Raw genomic sequence first — 15,226 nt, forward strand, 5'->3', positions numbered from 1 at the left:
AATAGGGGGACAGGGACTCAGGAAAGGGACAGGCCTGAGGATGGGGGCTGGGACTGAGTAGGGGGACAGGGACTGAGTAAGGGGATAGGGCTTGAGGAGGGGGGCAGGGACTGGGGAAAGGGACTAAGGAGGGAGACAGGGACTGAGGAGGGGGGACAGGGCCTTAAATAGGGGGATAGGGACTGAGGAGGGGGGCAGGAACTGAGGAGGGGGGGCAGGGCCTTAAATAGGGGGACAGGGACTGAGGAGGGGGGACATGGCCTTAAATAGGGGGACAGGGACTTAGGAGGGGGGACAGGACCTTAAATAGGGGGACAGGGACTGAGGAGGGGGACAGGGACAGGCCTGAGGAAGGGGGACAGGGCCTTAAATAGGGGGACAGGGACTCAGGAAAGGGACAGGCCTGAGGAGGGGGACAGGGACTGAGTAAGGGGATAGGGCCTGAGGAGGGGGACAGGGACTGGGGAAAGGGACTAAGGAGGGAGACAGGGACTGAGGAGGGGGGACAGGGCCTTAAATAGGGGGACAGGGACTGAGGAGGGGGGCAGGAACTGAGGAGGGGGGACAGGGCCTTAAATAGGGGGACAGCGACTGAGGAGGGGGGACAGGGCCTTAAATAGGGGGACAGGGACTGAGGAGGGGGGCAGGGCCTTAAATAGGGGGACAGGGACTCAGGAAAGGGACAGGCCTGAGGAGGGGGACAGGGACTGAGTAAGGGGATAGGGCTTGAGGAGGGGGACAGGGACTGGGGAAAGGGACTAAGGAGGGGGGCAGGGACTGAGGAGGGGGGACAGGGCCTTAAATAGGGGGACAGGGACTGAGGAGGGGGGCAGGAACTGAGGAGGGGGGACAGGGCCTTAAATAGGGGGACAGGGACTGAGGAGGGGGACAGGGCCTTAAATAGGGGGACAGGGACTGAGGAGGGGGACAGGGCCTTAAATAGGGGGACAGGGACTGAGGAGGGGGACAGGGCCTTAAATAGGGGGACAGGGACTGAGGAGGGGGACAGGGACTGGGGAAAGGGACTAAGGAGGGAGACAGGGACTGAGGAGGGGGGACAGGGCCTTAAATAGGGGGACAGGGACTGAGGAGGGGGACAGGGACTCAGGAAAGGGATAAAAAAAGAAACAAAAAAAAAAGTGCCTTCCCCCCTCCCTGAGGCTTACCTTGGGCCAGGAGGGGTGGGACTGTATCTGGAACCTGCAGCCTGCAGTCAGTGGAGTAAGCCGGCCTCTCCTGATGATGTCAGGAGGAGGGGGCGTGGCTTCCTCTGCTCCCCAGCGGTCCTGTGAGAAGAGCAGAGGAAGCCACGCCCCCTCCTACTGACATCATTAGGAGAGGCTGGACGACTCCACTGACTGCAGGGGGAGAGGTGAGTATAGAAATCCGAGTCCCCAGTCAGAGGCAGGGGATTCGGATTTGTGCTCCCCCTGCTCTGGCAGCCGCTTGTGCCAGCCCTGGGTCCTGCAGGACTAGTAATGGGAACGGCGTTCCTGCTGTGGAAAAAGTGCACGAACGCCGTTCCCACGCGTTCCTGCAGGACTCGAGCCCTGAGTATTATAGCACCCACAAAAATAATCGCTGTAGTTTGCAGATTAACATCAACATTCTTTCCTAATCTGTCCCTCACAGCTGCAGCATCCTGTCCCTACACCAATAAGAGCTCATGTTACGTGCGGTGCTACGCGACTCCAGCTTATATATAGAGGCTGGGTCACATGCTGCACTGGCCAATCACAGCCATGCCATTAGTAGGCATGGCTGTGATGGCTTCTAAGGGCACACGAGTCAAACGCTTGTTGATTGGCTGCCCTGCAGCCTTTCAAAACGCACCATTAAATCGCCGAACACCGAACTCAAACCAGAACATACAGTGAAATGTCCGTGTTCGGGTCCGGGGTCCAAAAAACTTAATGTTCGGTACGAACCCGAACTGTAAAGTTCGCTCAACTCTATTAACCCCTTAACGCCGTTACGGCGTTCCATGCCGTCGCGCTTTAAATGGGCTTTAAAGCCGTTGCGGCGGCATGGAACGCCGTAACGGTTTAAGCCCCCAGGAGCCAGCAACTACTCACCTCCGCCGCGATCCTCTTCTGGGGGGCTGCCTGAGAGCCCAGGCAGCCCCACTCCGGCAAATGAGGCCCCCGGGGGCCATGTGATCGCTCTCAAAGAGCGATCACATGGCCCCCTATAGCTGGCTATGGATCTGCCAGCAGGGGGACTGTTTGAAATATCAGACAGTCCCCCTGCTGGTAGGAGGTGTAAAAAAAATAAAATAAACATGTTTAAAAATAAATTAAATATATTTTAATATATATATAATATGTATATATATTATATATATAATATATATACATATTATATATATGTAACGTCATGCAAAGTGTATTTTAATATTAATATAAGTATATAAATTAATATTAAAATACACTTAGAATGACGTTACATATATATAATATGTATATATATTATATATATATAATAGATGTACATATATATATTATATATAAATACGTATAATTAAAATAATAAATAAATAAAATAATAAAATAAATAAATAAAATATTGAAACAAAATTTTATATAAATTATATATGCATATGTAATTTCATTCTAACTGTATTTTGTTATTAATATATATATATCGGTAACAAAATACACTTAGAATGACATTCTATATACCGTATATACTCGAGTATAAGCCGAGTTTTTCAGCCCATTTTTTGGGCTGAAAAACCCCAACTCGGCTTATACTCGAGTCAGAGTCTGTATTATGGCAATTTGCATTGCCATAATACAGACTGGGGGGAGAGGGGGGCTGGCAGAGCTGTACTTACCTTTCCTGCAGCTCCTGTCAGCTCTCTCCTCTTCCACGCCGTCCGTTCAGCACCTCGGTCAGCTCCCAGTGTAAATCTCGCGAGAGCCGCGGCTCTCGCGAGATTTACACTGGGAGCTGACAGAAGAGCAGAACGGACGGCGCGGAGGAGGAGAGAGCTGACAGGAGCTGCAGGAAAGGTAAGTACAGCTCTGCCAGCCCCCCTCTCCCCCCCACTGAACTGCCACTGGACCACCAGGGAAGGAGAGCCCCCCTCCCTGCCATATATCAAGCAGGGAGGGGGGACGAAAAAAAAAAGAAGAAATAAAATAATAATAAAAAAATTAATAATAAAAAAAAAGGGGTATAAGGACCACTATGGGAGGGGGGGGGGTATAAGGACCACTATGGGAGGGGGGGGGTATAAGGACCACTATGGGAGGGAGGGGGTGGGTTAAGGACCACTATGGGAGGGAGGGGGGTATAAGGACCGCTATGGGAGGGAGGGGGGTATAAGGACCACTATGGGAGGGGGGGGGGGGGTAAGGACCACTATGGGAGGGAGGGGGGGGATAAGGACCACTATGGGAGGGAGGGGGGGGGGATAAGGACCACTATGGGAGGGAGGGGGGTATAAGGACCACTATGGGAGGGAGGGGGGGATAAGGACCACTATGGGAGGGAGGGAGGGGGGATAAGGACCACTATTGGAGGGAGGGGGGTATAAGGACCACTATGGGAGGGAGGGGGGGTATAAGGACCACTATGGGAGGGAGGGGGGGTATAAGGACCACTATGGGAGGGGGTGGGATAAGGACCACTATGGGAGGGAGGGGGGGTATAAGGACCATTATGGGAGGGAGGGGGGGGGGTATATGGACCACTATGGGAGGGATGGGGGGGGATAAGGAACACTATGGGAGGGAGAAGGGGGATAAGGACCACTATGAGAGGGAGGGGGTGGGATAAGGACCACTATGGGAGGGGAGGGGGAAGTAAGGACCACTAGGGGAGGGGAGGGTAAGGACCACTAGGGGAGGGGTGAGTCAGGACCACTGGGGGGGGGAGTGAAGGAACAAGGGGGTGGGGAGGTAAGGACCACTGAGGGAGGAGGAGGGGAAGTCAGGACATATGGGGGGGGAGGGGGCGGCAAAATTTTTTTTGCCTACGGCGGCAAATATCCTTGCACCGGCCCTGCACACACTGCATTCACACACTGCATTCATGCACACACACACTGCATTCATGCACACACACACTGCACTCATACACACACGCTGCACTCATACACACACGCTGCACTCATACACACACACATACGCACACACTGCATTCATTATACACACACTGTAAATAAATATTCAATTAATATATTTTTTTTAGGATCTAATTTTATTTAGAAATTTACCAGTAGCTGCTGCATTTCCCACCCTAGTCTTATACTCGAGTCAATAAGTTTTCCCAGTTTTTTGGGATAAAATTAGGGGCCTCGGCTTATATTCGGGTCGGCTTATACTCGAGTATATACGGTATATCTATCTAGGTATAAAATACAAATAACCGCAAATATATATATATAGATAAATACATATAATTACATAAAAGATTACATTAGTATACACGTAGAATTTAAATACCTATAAATGCATATATATTAAAATTCTACGTGTATATTTAAATAATCTTTTAATGTAATTATGTGATTTGATTAATTAAAATTTGATTGACATGCCTGACAACACAGGGAGAAAGTGCAGAGAATTTAATTCGCAAGCACTATATTTGACCCTGTAACTCTCCAAGACACCATAAAACCTGTACATAGGGGGTACTGTTTTACTCGGGAGACTTCACTGAACTCAAATATTAGTGTTTCAAACTGGTAAATTGTATTACAACAATGATATTTTAAGTAAAAGTGACGTTTTTCGCATTTTTTACAAGCGAACGGCACTTTTATGGTCTATATTATTGTTGTAATATGTTTTACGGTTTTAAAACACTAATATTTGTGTTTAGTGAAGTCTCCCGAGAATAACAGTACCCCCCATGTACAGGTTTTATGGTGTTTTGGAAAGTTAGAGAGTCACATATAAGGCTTGCATTTCATTTTTTTCACATTGAAATTTGCCAGATTGGTTATGTTGCCTTTGAGAGCGTATGGTAGCCCAGGAATGAGAATTACCCCCATGATGGCATACCATTTGCAAAAGTAGACAACCCGAGGTATTGCAAGTGGGGTATGTCCAGTCTTTCTTAGTAGCCACTTAGTCACAAACACTGGTCAAATATTCGTTTTTTGCTTTTTTCACACAAAAACAAATATGAACGCTAATTTTGGCCAGTGTTTGTGACTAAGTGGCTACTAAAAAAGACTAAACATACCCCACTTTCAATACCTTGGCTTGTCTAATTTTTCAAATGGTATGCCATTATGGGGGTAATTCTCTTTCCTGGGCTACCACACCGTCTCAAAGGTAACATTACTAATCTGGAAAATTTCAATTTGAAAATGGAACGTTCTATATTTGACCCTGTAACTTTCCAAAACACCATAAAACCTGTTAATGGGGGGTACTGTTGTACTCGTGAGACATCGCTGATTACAAATATGTGCATTTTTTTGCAGTAAAACCTAACAGTATTATGACATTCACAGCTAAAATGGCAGACGGAAATACAAATTTAAAAAAAAATCTTATTTTCTCACCTTTTTTTTTATTTTATTTATAATAAATTATGTTCCATATATGAATAGTTAATGATAGATTAAAGCCCTGTTTCTCCTGAACAAAATGATATATAATAAGTGTGGGTGCATATAAGTTGAAAGAGGGGAACTACGGTTGAACAGACATATAGCGCAAATTCCAGTTTTTGTTTACGTTTTGTTTTGATCAGAACGTGCACTATTGACTCCGTCCTGAAGGGGTTAAATAGTGCTGGGATTCCAGTAAAGGATAGTTAGGGTATATGGCTTATCATGATGGGAGTGTTTGTGATGGAGAGTTAAATAGTGCTGGGATTCTAGTAAAGGATAGTCAGGGTACATGGCTTATCATGATGGGAGTGTTTGTGATGGAGAGTTAAATAGTGCTGGGATTCTAGTAAAGGATAGTTAGGGTATATGGCTTATCATGATGGGAGTGTTTGTGAAGGGGAGTTAAATAGTGCTGGGATTCAAGTAAAGGATAGTTAGGGTACATGGCTTATCATGATGGGAGTGTTTGTGAAGGAGAGTTAAATAGTGCCTGGATTCTAGTAAAGGATAGTTAGGGTACATGGCTTATCATGATGGGAGTGTTTGTGATGGAGAGTTAAATAGTGCTGGGATTCTAGTAAAGGATAGTTAGGGTACATGGCTTATCATGATGGGAGTGTTTGTGATGGAGAGTTAAATAGTGCTGGGATTCTAGTAAAGGATAGTTAGGGTATATGGCTTATCATGATGGGAGTGTTTGTGAAGGGGAGTTAAATAGTGCTGGGATTCAAGTAAAGGATAGTTAGGGTACATGGCTTATCATGATGGGAGTGTTTGTGAAGGAGAGTTAAATAGTGCCTGGATTCTAGTAAAGGATAGTTAGGGTACATGGCTTATCATGATGGGAGTGTTTGTGATGGAGAGTTAAATAGTGCTGGGATTCTAGTAAAGGATAGTTAGGGTACATGGCTTATCATGATGGGAGTGTTTGTGATGGAGAGTTAAATAGTGCTGGGATTCTAGTAAAGGATAGTTAGGGTACATGGCTTATCATGATGGGAGTGTTTGTGAAGGGGAGTTAAATAGTGCCTGGATTCTAGTAAAGGATAATTAGGGTACATGGCTTATCATGATGGGAGTGTTTGTGAAGGGGAGTTAAATAGTGCCTGGATTCTAGTAAAGGATAGTCAGGGTACATGGCTTATCATGATGGGAGTGTTTGTGAAGGGGAGTTAAATAGTGCCTGGATTCTAGTAAAGGATAGTCAGGGTACATGGCTTATCATGATGGGAGTGTTTGTGATGGAGAGTTAAATAGTGCTGGGATTCTAGTAAAGGATTGTTAGGGTATATGGCTTATCGTGATGGGAGTGTTTGTGATGGAGAGTTAAATAGTGCTGGGATTCTAGTAAAGGATAGTTAGGGTACATGGCTTATCATGATGGGAGTGTTTGTGAAGGGGAGTTAAATAGTGCTGGGATTCTAGTAAAGGATAGTTAGGGTATATGGCTTATCGTGATGGGAGTGTTTGTGATGGAGAGTTAAATAGTGCTGGGATTCTAGTAAAGGATAGTTAGGGTATATGGCTTATCGTGATGGGAGTGTTTGTGATGGAGAGTTAAATAGTGCTGGGATTCTAGTAAAGGATAGTTAGGGTACATGGCTTATCATGATGGGAGTGTTTGTGAAGGAGAGTTAAATAGTGCTGGGATTCAAGTAAAGGATAGTCAGGGTACATGGCTTATCATGATGGGAGTGTTTGTGAAGGAGAGTTAAATACTGCTGGGATTCAAGTAAAGGATAGTCAGGGTACATGGCTTATCATGATGGGAGTGTTTGTGAAGGGGAGTTAAATAGTGCTGGGATTCTAGTAAAGGATAGTTAGGGTATATGGCTTATCATGATGGGAGTGTTTGAGAAGGGGAGTTAAATAGTGCTGGGATTCTAGTAAAGGATAGTTAGGGTACATGGCTTATCATGATGGGAGTGTTTGTGATGGAGAGTTAAATAGTGCTGGGATTCTAGTAAAGGATAGTCAGGGTACATGGCTTATCATGATGGGAGTGTTTGTGAAGGGGAGTTAAATAGTGCTGGGATTCTAGTAAAGGATAGTTAGGGTACATGGCTTATTATGATGGGAGTGTTTGTGATGGAGAGTTAAATAGTGCTGGGATTCTATGAAAGGATACTTAGGGTACATGGCTTATCATGATGGGAGTGTTTGTGATGGAGAGTTAAATAGTGCTGGGATTCCAGTAAAGGATAGTTAGGGTACATGGCTTATCATGATGGGAGTGTTTGTGATGGAGAGTTAAATAGTGCTGGGATTCTATTAAAGGATAGTTAGGGTACATGGCTTATCATGATGGGAGTGTTTGTGATGGAGAGTTAAATAGTGCTGGGATTCAAGTAAAGGATAGTCAGGGTACATGGCTTATCATGATGGGAGTGTTTGAGATGGAGAGTTAAATAGTGCTGGGATTCTATTAAAGGATAGTTAGGGTACATGGCTTATCATGATGGGAGTGTTTGTGATGGAGAGTTAAATAGTGCTGGGATTCTAGTAAAGGATAGTCAGGGTACATGGCTTATCATGATGGGAGTGTTTGTGATGGAGAGTTAAATAGTGCTGGGATTCTATTAAAGGATAGTTAGGGTACATGGCTTATCATGATGGGAGTGTTTGTGATGGAGAGTTAAATAGTGCTGGGATTCTAGTAAAGGATAGTTAGGGTACATGGCTTAACATGATGGGAGTGTTTGTGATGGAGAGTTAAATAGTGCTGGGATTCTAGTAAAGGATAGTTAGGGTACATGGCTTATCATGATGGGAGTGTTTGTGATGGAGAGTTAGTGCTGGGATTCTAGTAAAGGATAGTTAGGGTACATGGCTTATCATGATGGGAGTGTTTGTGATGGAGAGTTAAATAGTGCTGGGATTCTATTAAAGGATAGTTAGTGTACATGGCTTATCATGATGGGAGTGTTTGTGAAGGCGAGGACGAACACAATTCCCAGCTGTCACATCAGACTTTTACTGATAAGATTTTTACGGTTTTCACTATTGTGTCAGTAAATAAAGTTACACCCCTGGGGTGATATATAACAAGGAGCTCAGAGAAGGAGGGGGGGGAGAACTGCTATCAAACCTACAGAAAGGTATGAAACATGGCTATAGACACATCCTTACACAGCCATCTCAAACAAACACATAGCCATCTCTCATACACAGCCATCTCTCACACACAGCCATCTCTCACACACAGCCATCTCTCTCTCTCTCTCACACACACACACACACTGCGATCTCAAACACACAGCCATCTCTCTCTCTCTCTCTCTCACATACACACACACACTGCCATCTCTCACACACAGCCATCTCTCTCTCTCTCTCACACACACACACACACACACACACTGCCATCTCAAACACATAGCCATCTCTCATACACAGCCATCTCTCTCTCTCTCTCTCTCTCTCTCACACACACTCACACACACACACTGCCATCTCAAACACACAGCCATCTCTCTCTCACACACACACACTGCCATCTTTCACACACAGCCATCTCTCTCTCTCTCTCTCTCTCACACACACACATACATACACACACACACACACACACACACAGCCATCTCAAACACATAGCCATCTCTCACACACAGCCATCTCTCTCTCTCACACACCCAAACACACACACACACACACACACACACACACTGCCATCTCTCACACACAGCCATCTCTCTCTCTCACACACACACACACACACACACACAGTCATCTCAAACACATAGCCATCTCTCATACACAGCCATCTCTCACACACAACCATCTCTCTCTCACACACCCAAACACACACACACACACACACACTGCCATCTCTCACACACATCCATCTCTCTCTCTTTCACACACACACACACACACACACACACAGCCATCTCTCTCTCTCTCTCTCTCTCTCTCTCTCTCTCTCACACACACACACACATACACACACACTGCCATCCAGGGTCGGATTAACATAGGGGCTGGTGGAGTTGCAGCTCCAGGCCCAGGCCCAGGCCCATGGAATAGGCCCATTAAAAAAAAAAAAAAAAGTTACGTTTTTTTTTTCGTATACACTACTCTTAGGTTTGCCACCTGACTGGTATTTTAATGGCACAGCCGATATTTGGGGCTGCCTGGCCGTATTGCAGTAATACCGGCAATACAAATGCAGGTATTTTTCTCAGTATAAACAGAGATTACTCTGCAATACCAGCACCAGCCAGTAGGGGTCACTGTGTGTGTGTGGAGAGAGGCAGGGATAGGAAGTTAAAGCATACCCCTCCCTGCCTCTCTCTACTCACTGATCCGTGGGGGAGCAGCTACACAGCACAGAGAGTTCAGACAGCAGCTCTACAGCTCAGGGAAGTGAGGGATGGGGGGAAAGGCAGCAGGGACACTTGGGGACACTGGAAAACATAGGGACACTGAGACACTAGGGGACACTGTGAGACATGAGGACGCTGAGACACATGGGGACGCTGTGAGACATAGGGACATTGGGAGACACTGAGACATTGGGACACGGAAACACTAGGGACACTGTCACATGTCTCCCAGTGTCCCCATGTCTCCCAGCCAGTGTCCCCAAGCCTCCCAGTGTCTGTGTCCCCATGTCTCCCAGTGTCCCCAAATGTGTGTCCCCATGTCTCCCAGTGTCCCCGTGTCTATGTCCACAAGTGCCCCCATGTCTCCCAGTGTCCCTAGTGTCTCAGTGTCCCCTAGTCTCCCAGTGTCTGTGTTCCCATGTCTCTTAGTGTCGTAGTGTCCCCAAATGTTTCAGTGTCCCCATGTCTCCCAGTGTCTGTGTCCCTGTGTCTCTGTGTCCTTAATGTCTAAGTGTCCCCATTTCTCACAGTGTCCCCAAATGTCTGTGTCTCCATGTCTCCCAGTGTCCCCATGTCTGTATTCATAAGTGCCCCCATGTCTCCCAGTGTTCCCGGGTCTCTGTTTCCCCATGTCTCACTGTGTCCCCTAGTATCCTAGTGACATGGGGACACTGGGAGAAATGGGGACATTGGGAGACTAGGGAACTGGGCGACATGAGAACACGGACACTGTGATACATGGGGACACACTGAGAAATGGGGAGACTTGCGAGACTGAGACACTGGGAGACACTGGGAGCAATTTATCTATACAGCAGAATCAAACTGTGAGTAGTTTGTTGGTGATTTGACAGAATTTTCTCTTATGTCACTCCTTGTGATTTACATCATGTGATTTCACTCATAACTAATTAATTATACAAAGGCTGGTATTTTCTTCCAAGAAAGGTTGCAACCCTAACTACTCTTCACATACACTTTATTCAAAGGAACACTATAGGGTCAGGAACACAATCATGTATGTCTGACCCTATTATGTGAAAACCACCTTCTAGCCCCCCTGGCCCTCTCTTGCCTCCTTAAATATAGTAAAATCTTACTTGTATTCAAGTCTGCAGCTGCTGGCTCTGCCTCTGAACTGACTGTCTGCTGACATAATCAGAAGTGGGGGTCTGAGCAAATTACAGTGCTTCCCCATAGGATTGGCTGAGACTGTCAACTAGGCAGTTCAGGGGCAGAGCCAGCATAAGTCAAACATAGCCCCGGTCAATAAGCATCTCCTCATAAAGATAAATTGAATCAATGCATCTCTATGAGGCAAGTTCAGTGTCTGCATGCAGAGGGTGGAGACACTGAATGGCAGTGCTGCACACTAGGCAGTACTACCCCAGGAAGCACCTCTAGCAGCCATCTAAGGAGTGGCCATTTGAGTTATTTTCTCTAAAAAGACAGTTTTTACTGCAAAAGGCCTGAAGGTACTTACCAGAACAAATACAATAAGCTGTAGTTGTTCTGGTGACTATAGTGTCCCTTTAAAGGACCACTCTAGGCACCCAGACCACTTCAGCTTAATGAAGTGGTCTGGGTGCCAGGTCCTTCTAGGGTTAACCCATTTTTTCATAATCATAGCAGTTTCAGAGAAACTGCTATGTTTATGAATGGGTTAAGCCTTCCCCCTATGTCCTCTAGTGGCTGTCTCATTGACAGCCGCTAGAGGCGCTTGCGTGCTTCTCACTGTGATTTTCATAGCCATCTCTCACACACAGCTATCTCACATACACAGCCAGTTCACACACACAGCCAGTTCACACACAGCCACACATAGCCATCTCTCACACACAGCCATCTCTCACACACACAGCTGTCTCAAACACACATAGCCACATCACACATATCACAGCTTTACCCTTCCCTTTGACTTCCTGCTTCACTGGACACTGCTGTTAGGGGTATGGATTTACTTTAAAGATGAAAGCATAAATTAGAGAGAGATTAGCATAGAGTATGTGTTTTCTTATAGCTGCATCCTATGAGTTTCTCTCCAACACCATCTCCATCAGATACATGACGCTTAGGAGGTATGACTGTTTTAGTGTTTTTGGTCGATAAGATTCCATAATTAAGCCCAATCATAATTGTCAGCACCAGGCCCACTGGGCTCTTAATCTGGACCTGCTGCCATCTCTCTCTCTCTCTCTCTCTTTCACATACACACACACATACACACACACTGCCATTTCAAACACACAGCCATCTCTCTCTCACACACACATACACACACTGCCATCTCAAACACACAGCCATCTCTCTCTCTCTCTCTCTTTCTCACACACACACACACACACACACACACACACACTGCCATCTCACACACAGCCATCTCTCTCTCTCACACACACACACACAGCCATCTCTCTCTCTCTGTCTCTCTCTCTCTCTCGCGCACACACACACACATACACACACTGCCATCTCAAACACACAGCCATCTCTCACACACAGCCATATCTCTCTCTCTCTCTCTCTCTCTCTCTCTCTCTCACACACACACACACTGCGATCTCAAACACATAGAAGTTCTCTCTCTCTCTCTCACACACACATACACACACTGCCATCTCAAACACACAACCATCTCTCACACACAGCCATCTCTCTCTCTCTCTCTCTCTCTCACACACACACATACACACTGCCATCTCAAACACACAGCCATCTCTCTCTCTCACACACACACACACACTGCCATCTCAAACACACAGCCATCTCTCACACACAGCCATCTCTCTCTCTCACACACACACACTGCCATCTCAAACACACAGCCATCTCTCTCTCACACACACACACACACACACACACACACACACACACACACACACACACACACACACACTGCCATCTCAAACACACAGCCATCTCTCACACACAGCCATCTCTCACACACAGCCATCTCTCACACACAGCCATCTCTCTCTCACACACACACACACACACACACACACTGCCATCTCAAACACACAGCCATCTCTCTCTCTCACACACACACACTGCCATCTCAATCACACAGCCATCTCTCTCTCTCTCTAACACACACACACACACATACACACACTGCCATCTCAAACACACAGCCATCTCTCACACACAGATCTCTCTCTCTACCTCTCTCTCTCTCACACACACACACACACTGCCATCTCAAACACACAGCCATCTCTCACACACAGCCATATCTCTCTCTCTCTCTCTCTCTCTCTCTCACACACACACACACACACACTGCCATCTCAAACACACATCCATCTCTCTCTCTCTCTCACACACACACACACACTGCCATCTCAAACACACAGCCATCTCTCACACACAGCCATCTCTCTCTCTCACACACACACACACACTGCCATCTACAAACACACATCCATCTCACACACACAGCCATCTCTCTCTCTCTCACACACACACACACACACACACACACAAACACACCCATCTCTCACACACACACACACATACACAGCCATCTCTCACACACAGCATTCTCACAAAAACAGTAATCTCACACACACAGCCATCTTACACACACAGCCATCTCACACACACAGCCATCTCAAACACACATAGCCACCTCACACAAATAGCTATCTCACACACAGCCATCTCTTGCAAACAAAGACATCTCACACACACACAGCCATCTCACACACAGCCATCTCAAACACAGCCATCTCAAACACAGCCATCTCAAACACACAGCCATCTCACACGCACACATAGCCATTTCACACACACAGCGATCTCACACACACACAGTCATATATAGCCATCTCTCACACACAGCCATTTTTGACAAACACACATCCATCTCTTACACACAACCATCTCTCTCACACACAGCCATCTCAAACACCCATAGCAATATCACACATATCACAGCTATCTCACACACAGCCATCTCTCACACACACAGCCATCTCACACACACACACAGCCATCTCACACACACACATAGCCATCTCTCACACACAGCTATCTCACATACACAGCCAGTTCACACACACAGCCAGTTCACACACAGCCACACATAGCCATCTCTCACACACAGCCATCTCTCACACACACAGCTACATCACACATATCACAGCTATCTCACACACAGCCATCTCTAACACGCAGCCATCTCATACACACATACACACACACACACACTGACATCTGACACACACACACACATCCAGTTCACACACACATCCAGTTCACACACACATCCAGTTCACACACAGTCACACATAGCCATCTCTCACACACATAGCCATCTCGCATACACACAGCCATTTTCGATAAAAACACAGCCATCTCTCACACACACAGCCATCTCAAACACACACAGCCATATCACACATATCACAGCTATCACAGCTATCTCACACACAGCCATTTCTAACACACAGCCATCTCATATACACACACACACACTGCCATCTCACACACACACAAACAAACACACACAGCCATTTCACACATACAGTGATCTCACACACAGCCAGATCACACACAGTAACACTTAGCCATCTCTCACACACACAGCCATTTTTGACAAACACACATTCATCTCTTACACACAGCCATCTCACACACACACACACACACAGCTATCTCTCACACACAGCCATCTCACAAAAACAGCGATCTCACACACACATAGCCATTTCACACACACAGCAATCTCACACACACAGCCAGCTCACACACACAGCCAGCACACACACACAGCCACACATAGACATCTCACACACAGCCATCTCACACAGTCATCTCTCACAAACACAGCCATCTCACACTCACCCAGCCATCTCTCACACACAGCCATCTCACAAAAACAGCGATCTCACACACACATAGCCATTTCACACACACACACACACAGCAATCTCACACACACATAGCATAATCACACATATCACAGCTATCTGACACAGCCATCTCTAACACGCAGCCATCTCATACACACATACACACACACACTGACATCTGACAAACACACACAGCCATCTCACACACACAGCCATATCACACAGACAGCGATCACACACAGTCACACATAGCTATCTCTCACACACATAGCCATCTCGCATACACATAGCCATCTCACATACACACAGCCATTTTTGGTAAACACACAGCCATCTCTCACACACACAGCCATCTCAAACACACACAGCTATATCACACATATCACAGCTATCTCACACACAGCCATTTCTAACACACAGCCATCTCATATACACAAACACACACACTGCCATCTCACTCACACACACAC

At 46.3% G+C, this 15,226-nt stretch overlaps 1 protein-coding gene across 1 annotated transcript in view; it reads left to right on the top strand.

The window, feature by feature from the left end:
* The first annotated feature begins 8,603 nt into the window (after positions 1–8,603).
* The window catches only part of LOC134608208 (regenerating islet-derived protein 4-like), a 47,925-nt gene continuing 41,302 nt past the window's right edge, over positions 8,604–15,226 (top strand). The window contains exon 1 of the mRNA XM_063450876.1: positions 8,604–8,673. The gene's annotated coding sequence lies outside the window, so the exon portion shown is untranslated. The remainder of the gene's footprint in view (positions 8,674–15,226) is intronic.

This window comes from Pelobates fuscus, chromosome 4, assembly GCF_036172605.1.
Source record: "Pelobates fuscus isolate aPelFus1 chromosome 4, aPelFus1.pri, whole genome shotgun sequence".
In the NCBI taxonomy this organism is placed as follows: domain Eukaryota; kingdom Metazoa; phylum Chordata; class Amphibia; order Anura; family Pelobatidae; genus Pelobates; species Pelobates fuscus.